The 6,640-nt window shown below is 25.4% G+C and overlaps 1 long non-coding RNA gene across 1 annotated transcript; it reads right to left on the bottom strand.

The window, feature by feature from the left end:
• Window positions 1-580: 580 nt before the first annotated feature.
• On the bottom strand, window positions 581-1,670 carry LOC127244249 (uncharacterized). Its single transcript, XR_007837113.1, has 2 exons — window positions 1,321-1,670; window positions 581-1,006 (listed from the first exon to the last, which is right to left on the bottom strand). It is a non-coding gene; the product is annotated as an uncharacterized LOC127244249 (long non-coding RNA).
• Between the last annotated feature and the right edge of the window lie 4,970 nt (window positions 1,671-6,640).

Raw genomic sequence — 6,640 nt, forward strand, 5'->3', positions numbered from 1 at the left:
TTTTGTTTATTTGTTTTTTCTTTCAATTGTTGCCATTTATTGTTGTTACCTTACCACCAAAGTGACAAATTTGTTATTATTTTCAAATCACATTTTTCTTTAATTTTAAAAAAAAGACAAGGAAATTATTCATCATTGCATTTACACTATTGGTTGGCCATGTAACACATTTTAATTCGAATTATATATATATATATATATATATATATCTCTCATTCACTTTTTTTTTTTTGTTGTTTTTTTTTTTTAAATGTAATATATATATTTTCTTTTCCAAGATATATATTAAAAAAAACATAACAAAACATATTTATACTCTATTCATTCCATCCAAATGTAATAAAATAAACTTTAATACAAGTGGAATTTATGTACTTTCAAACGACAAATATGTTAGGTGTGTTAAGTAGTGAAAGAAAAAAAAAAATGACACTTTGTCTAAGTATAATAATTTTTTTTTTTTTATTTATTTTTGTCCCAATTATAATAATTTGTTTTTTTTTTTTAAAAATATAAAAATCTGCCGTCGCTACAAAAATGTCCACTGAGATATACTTTAAATCGTTTTAAAGTCTAATAATAATTAAAAATGAACTAATCATTGCGTTAAGAATTGGATTGGGCCAATGTTTGGAGTTTGGCCTGAGAATTGTTTGGATTTACATTTTCTAATATCGAAGATAAAAGAATACAATAATTAAAATCTTAAATAATACAAATCATAGGCCTAAATTATTTGTTTTCGGCTCCCGACATGAAATTCCAATACTGTCCCAATACAATAGAGAGTCGGCCGCCTTGAGACGCAGTTGCTGTCCTGCAGCGAGGATTTTTTTTGTCGAATTACCAGACCTATTATTACGATCAGACACTCGACCATTTTAATTATGCGACGTTCGGACAGAGGTAATTGGTAAACCAGGAGAGGTCCCGGATCTCTGATCCCGTTTTAGCAATATATATTGGCACCCGTTGATGATGACTCGATCGTCTCTTTCTTGAATCCCTGTATAATAAAATAGAACGCTAAGATCTCTTCATGATAGACATTAACGCTAAGATGAACAATTTTGTATGCACAAAACAAAAGTACCCAAAAGGAAAAAGTGCAATAAAAAAAAAAAGTGCAATAAAATCTTGCAAAGTAAGATTATGTTCTTTCGTGGGTTTTGTAGTTGGTTTTTACTATTTAATTTTCTTTTATAAAAAAAATATCACATCAAATAATTAATTTATTTCACATTCAAATAACTATTCAAATTTAATTTTTTACTATTAAAAAATTCAAATTCAAAAACTAAAATTCACAGACAAACACACCTGTACACTTATCCCTAAACCCTAAACTGCGTCGCATCAATTACACAGCACAGCCTCATCTCCGGCGTACCAGGTACGTCTGTCGGAACGTTGCATAGTTGAAATGGTCGAATCTCTGATTGTAATAATAAGTCTCGTAATCCGACAGAAACCCTCGCCGCCGGCAGAGCGGCTGCCTCTAAGGGCGGTCGCCTATCTACTGTGTAGGGTCACTATTGGAATTTCACGATGGGCGCCTGAAATCAACCACCACTAATGGAAGAAGGAAGGAAGGAAGGGTATAATTGGAAATTCATGAATTGCAGTACATTCAGAGATGCCATGGCTCTACTGCACCCTGCAAGTTTTTAGGGTTTGGGTTTAGTTGGAAGTGGTATTTATAGAATTTCATGAATTTAATAATCTCATATACATAATTGCAGTGTGGAGTGTGTAAGCCTAATTTTGATTTTAAAAGAATTGAAAATTATAACTATGTATATATATTAGTAAATTATACTTTCGTCCCAACTCTTTTTATTATTTTTGTTTATTTCACTTAAAAGTATTTATTTTTTATTTTAATAAAAATAATTATACATTAATACCAAAATATTATTGATTTTTACTTAAATTACAAACATACAATAATACACACAATTACTTTATACATAAAGTCAAAATACCACAAATATTAAAAAGTTTTTATACATTTTCATCGACCAATAAAATAATATTATTTTTAATCTACTACAAAACTCAAAGGATGTAATGTTATAAAAATAGAATTTAATTAAGTCTATATATTGTAATTAATGGAATTTAATTACGATTCATGTATTTAATTGTAGGTAATGATAGTATATTGTTTATAATGTTGGTTAATGTATATGGTAATTCTAATAGAATTGGAAACATATAATTAATTTAAATGAAGTTAATTGTAATTGTGTTCAATTATCTAAGTTTAGTTATATTGAGGTGTTCATATATATATATATATATATATTAGCTAAAAATATTAGTTAGATAGGATGTTTTAAATTATAAAATAGTGTTGAATACACATTGTGAAGAAAAACAACAACTTAAAGTAAAAGAATTTTTTCTTTTTTCTTTTTTCTTTAAGAAAAAGAATATGTTCTTATTCTTTAATTTTACAATTTTTATGGACAAAAATTTTATTAAATAAGATTTTATTTATTTATTTCAAAAGAATATGTTCTTTTTCTTTAACTTTACAATTTTTATAGACGTTGTGGAGATATACTTAAATGAACGTAATGGTGTTGTACGATGATGGAAGTCCTCCGGCAACAAACACACCCGTGCAAGCCCCAAAGTATATATATATATATATATATATATACTTAAGATGGCGTTATTGAAATAATATCTATGATTCAATAGAATATAGACTTATGTATTTATTGAGTTTATAATTAGGGTTTCCAAAATTATGTAATTTTAGGGGTTGGATGTGAAGTGTTCGTTTTTACTTAGTATGTGCTAATTATATTTTTATATAAATTTAAATAAACTAGTTATTAATATATATATATATATATTTCATTTTTTTTATGAAAATTTGATTATAAACTTTTAAAAGGAACAATGAAATTGTTTTTACAAACATATGGGTTTATTTAATTAGTATATGTTATTTATATTTTAATTTAAATTTAAATCAACTAGTTATTAATATATATATATATATTTTTTCATTTTTTATGAAAATTTAATTATAAGTTTGTTTGGGGTTTGGAATTTTGAGTTGGGATTTGATTAGTAAAAATTTTAAATTTGAATAGCGGTATGATGTGATATAAATAGGCGTTGATGTGATGTTTTGAATGCAAAATTGATTTTTAGTATAATATAAAAAATAAAAAATAGGTGTTTGATTTGATATTTTTGGAAAAGAAAAATAGAATGAATAATGAATTTAAAATCCAATCCCCCGAACAAAATAAACCAAACGAACAATGAAATTGTATTTACAAGATCAAGGGCGCTGAAGCCCCCCCTCTGCTATATGTATATATATATATATATATATATATATAGTCTGAGACCAACAATTTGTTCGGCAGGACGATGCATAGATACCTCTTTAATGGATATAGTTCAGTGAGGCACGTTTCCTTGATGCTTAATTTCCAGTTTTTTGTTTATTTATTTTTTAAATAGTTTTTATTATTAGGTTAAAGAATTTTCTTGAAATTCATTCTTGTCATTTTATGTCGACATTAATATATATGTTTATTAAATAAGAACAATATAAATTATTAAACACATAATTTCAACTTTGTTAAATGGAAGTAAATAAGAGTGTTGGATTTTGATTTATTTTTTTTATTTGAATTTTGATTTAAATAATATTTTAATTTGATATTTTGTAAAAAATAATAATATATAATTATGAAAATGAGACGGAGTGAATAATTTTATTTTATTTTATTGTTTCGGAGCCAAATCTAGGGAGGCATTTTTTTTTCTTTATTTATTATATATATATATTTTTCTATTTAGAGTATATGCTTTTAAACACATCATATTCTCAATTCAAAACAATAAACAAACATATACTCTTATAAAATTAATTTCGTTGTTAAAAGAAATTTTATTTTCATAGCAAAAGAGTTTTAGTTATAAAATCATCTTATGAGTTAATTTTATTTTCATGGTCACAAGTTTACCCCGCAAACCATCAGACCTTATGAGTTATTTTTTTATGATGTGGAAATCCGCAGCCGCTACCCGGAAGTGCTCACGGGGTAAATTCCCGATCAAACCTAATACCCTGCAAACTAGGTCTAACAGACAAGTCACACTAGGCGATAAATTTTTTTGTTGCTTTGAATTTGGCCTAGTAATTTAAAAAATATTAGTCATTTTTTTTTAAAAAAAATAATAATTTTCATATCACCAATCGTCCATCTCAAGTGACATGTCAGCGCCAGCAGAATCCATGTCGTCAACAACATGTCCACATAGGAGCATGTGACTTGTTTTGGTGTCGGAGAACAAAAATGAGGTCGGTGAAAGCATACTGTCCAATATTGTGAAAATTGAAAAATAGATTGTATAAATATGATAATTTAACATATATGTAGGACAAATTTTGCAATTTTCCTAAAAATAAATATACACTTACCTCTCATTGCATTATTTAATTTTTATGTTATTTACTCACCTGAATTCTTGTACCGAAATAAAAATATTGTACACAGTAAAAAATAAGATGCATTTGTAGCTATAAAAGCAATATTTGTGTACAAAACACACGCAAACAGATAAATCCCTAAATAGAATTGTTCATTTTTTAGCATGATATGATATTTTGAAATATCTCTTTATTACTCCCTCCGTCCCAGATACTGTGTCTGTTACATCGTAGATACGGTATTTTAGGAGGGGTGTAATTAGTAGATAATTAAGAATATATTAGTGAAAATAATTATCCTATAATATAAATAATTATAAATTAAGATTAAAATAACTAATTAGTTTAATTAAAATTAAAAAAATAGTATTGGACCCGGGAAAGTCCCATGTTTGAGTCTCACTGCCACTTATTCGTCGTCATTCATGTCCAAGATTTGTAAGTAGCATATATCCACTTTGCATGTGAAAAGACGTGTTGGTTGACTTCAGTAAAATATAAATAAATAAATGCGTATCACCTCATATGTCCCATATTGGAAAGAATGTTGGGACTCTACTCCCTTTGTTTATAGAAAAAATGTTGGGACTCTCAAATAAGAATAATTCGAGAATATTTAATTAATATATTATTTTTCCAACTTATATTAAAATTATTTAAATATCAATTGAAAATTATGTAGATATTTTAAAAAATTAATTAATTTTTTAATATATATTCATATCTAATAACCTTCATGCTGCAGTTATAAAATAATCACAATTATAAAACCCATGATTATAAAATAACAACCCATAATTTTTTATCATCTATTATATTTATATAATTTGTTATTATTATTTTTTTTATATATTGTCGGTTTTACTATATTTTATTCTATTTTTGATTGATGAAGAAATAAGTTAATAAATAAAAAAACTTACAACTTAAACACAACTATACAATCCCAAATTTAAAAAAAAAAAAAAAATCATACATTTAAATTTCAAAAAATTATTCAATAAGAATTATTAAAGAAAATAAATTTGTAATGCATGAGAAATTGAAAATAAAACATAAGAAATGAGAAAAAAATAGAAAATACAATGAGGTGAAAACTTGAAATATAGAAGATAGAAAAAAAATTACAAAAATAAAATACAACATAAAAATACTTACAATGAAATGCACCTATTTATTTATACATACAAATTTAAAACTATTTAAAAAAAAAATGAAAAAAAAATCAATGCACCCATTCATTCCTCGTCTTTGTTCTTCTTTTTTCTATTTCATATTTTTTCTTTCTTCCATTTCCTTCGGCAAGAAAAATGAAGAATCGAAGGAAAACAAAGAAAAGGGGAAGAGAAAGAAAGAGAGCAACCGTAGGCCAAACTCATGATGATTCCGGTCCGGACAGCCTCCGACAACTAACTAATTATTCTTTGGATAATCTTGTAATTTTATAATCACGTGAATATATATATACTCCCTCTATCCCAAAATAAAAAAAACCTTTGGGAGAATTAAAAATTATAATATTATATTGATAGTGGGTATTAAGGTGCTTTGAAAATATAAAAATGTCCATATTTTATGTAATTACTATGAAAAAATTAGGATAGTTTTGTAAAAAGATATGGAGTTAGTTACTAATAACGGAAATTGGACTATTATTTTAGAACGGACGAAAATGAGAAAATAAAACTATTGTTTTAGGATATAGGAGGTATATAATTAAACAAACCTAATATATAATATATGCCAACAAATCATAGTTCTATTTATATTTATTATCAAAACAAATTCTCATTCTCTTACAAATTAATACAAACCTGGTAAAAATATTAAAAATATAAAAAATAGTTTGATTTGGTATTCTTAAAAAGAAAAAAAATTAGTAAATAGTCAAAAGTATTTGAAAAAAAATCTAACCAAACACAAATCTTTTAATTTATTTTTTAAATAACTAGGATACACATGTGTGATGCATATTTTTATTTGTTTATTTATTGTAAAAATCACCAAACAAACACGTTTAGGAATTCGATCCGATGGGATGTGTGTGGTCAAACATTTTTATATAATATACAAATAATTTTAAAATAATTATATTATAATTCTATTACAATGCATCATATTATTACGAAATACTAATAATAATTTACAATGCATCAGATTATCACAAAATACCGG

This window comes from Andrographis paniculata, unplaced genomic scaffold, assembly GCF_009805555.1.
Source record: "Andrographis paniculata isolate CXL003 unplaced genomic scaffold, ASM980555v1 Contig9END, whole genome shotgun sequence".
Classification (NCBI taxonomy): Eukaryota; Viridiplantae; Streptophyta; class Magnoliopsida; order Lamiales; family Acanthaceae; genus Andrographis; species Andrographis paniculata.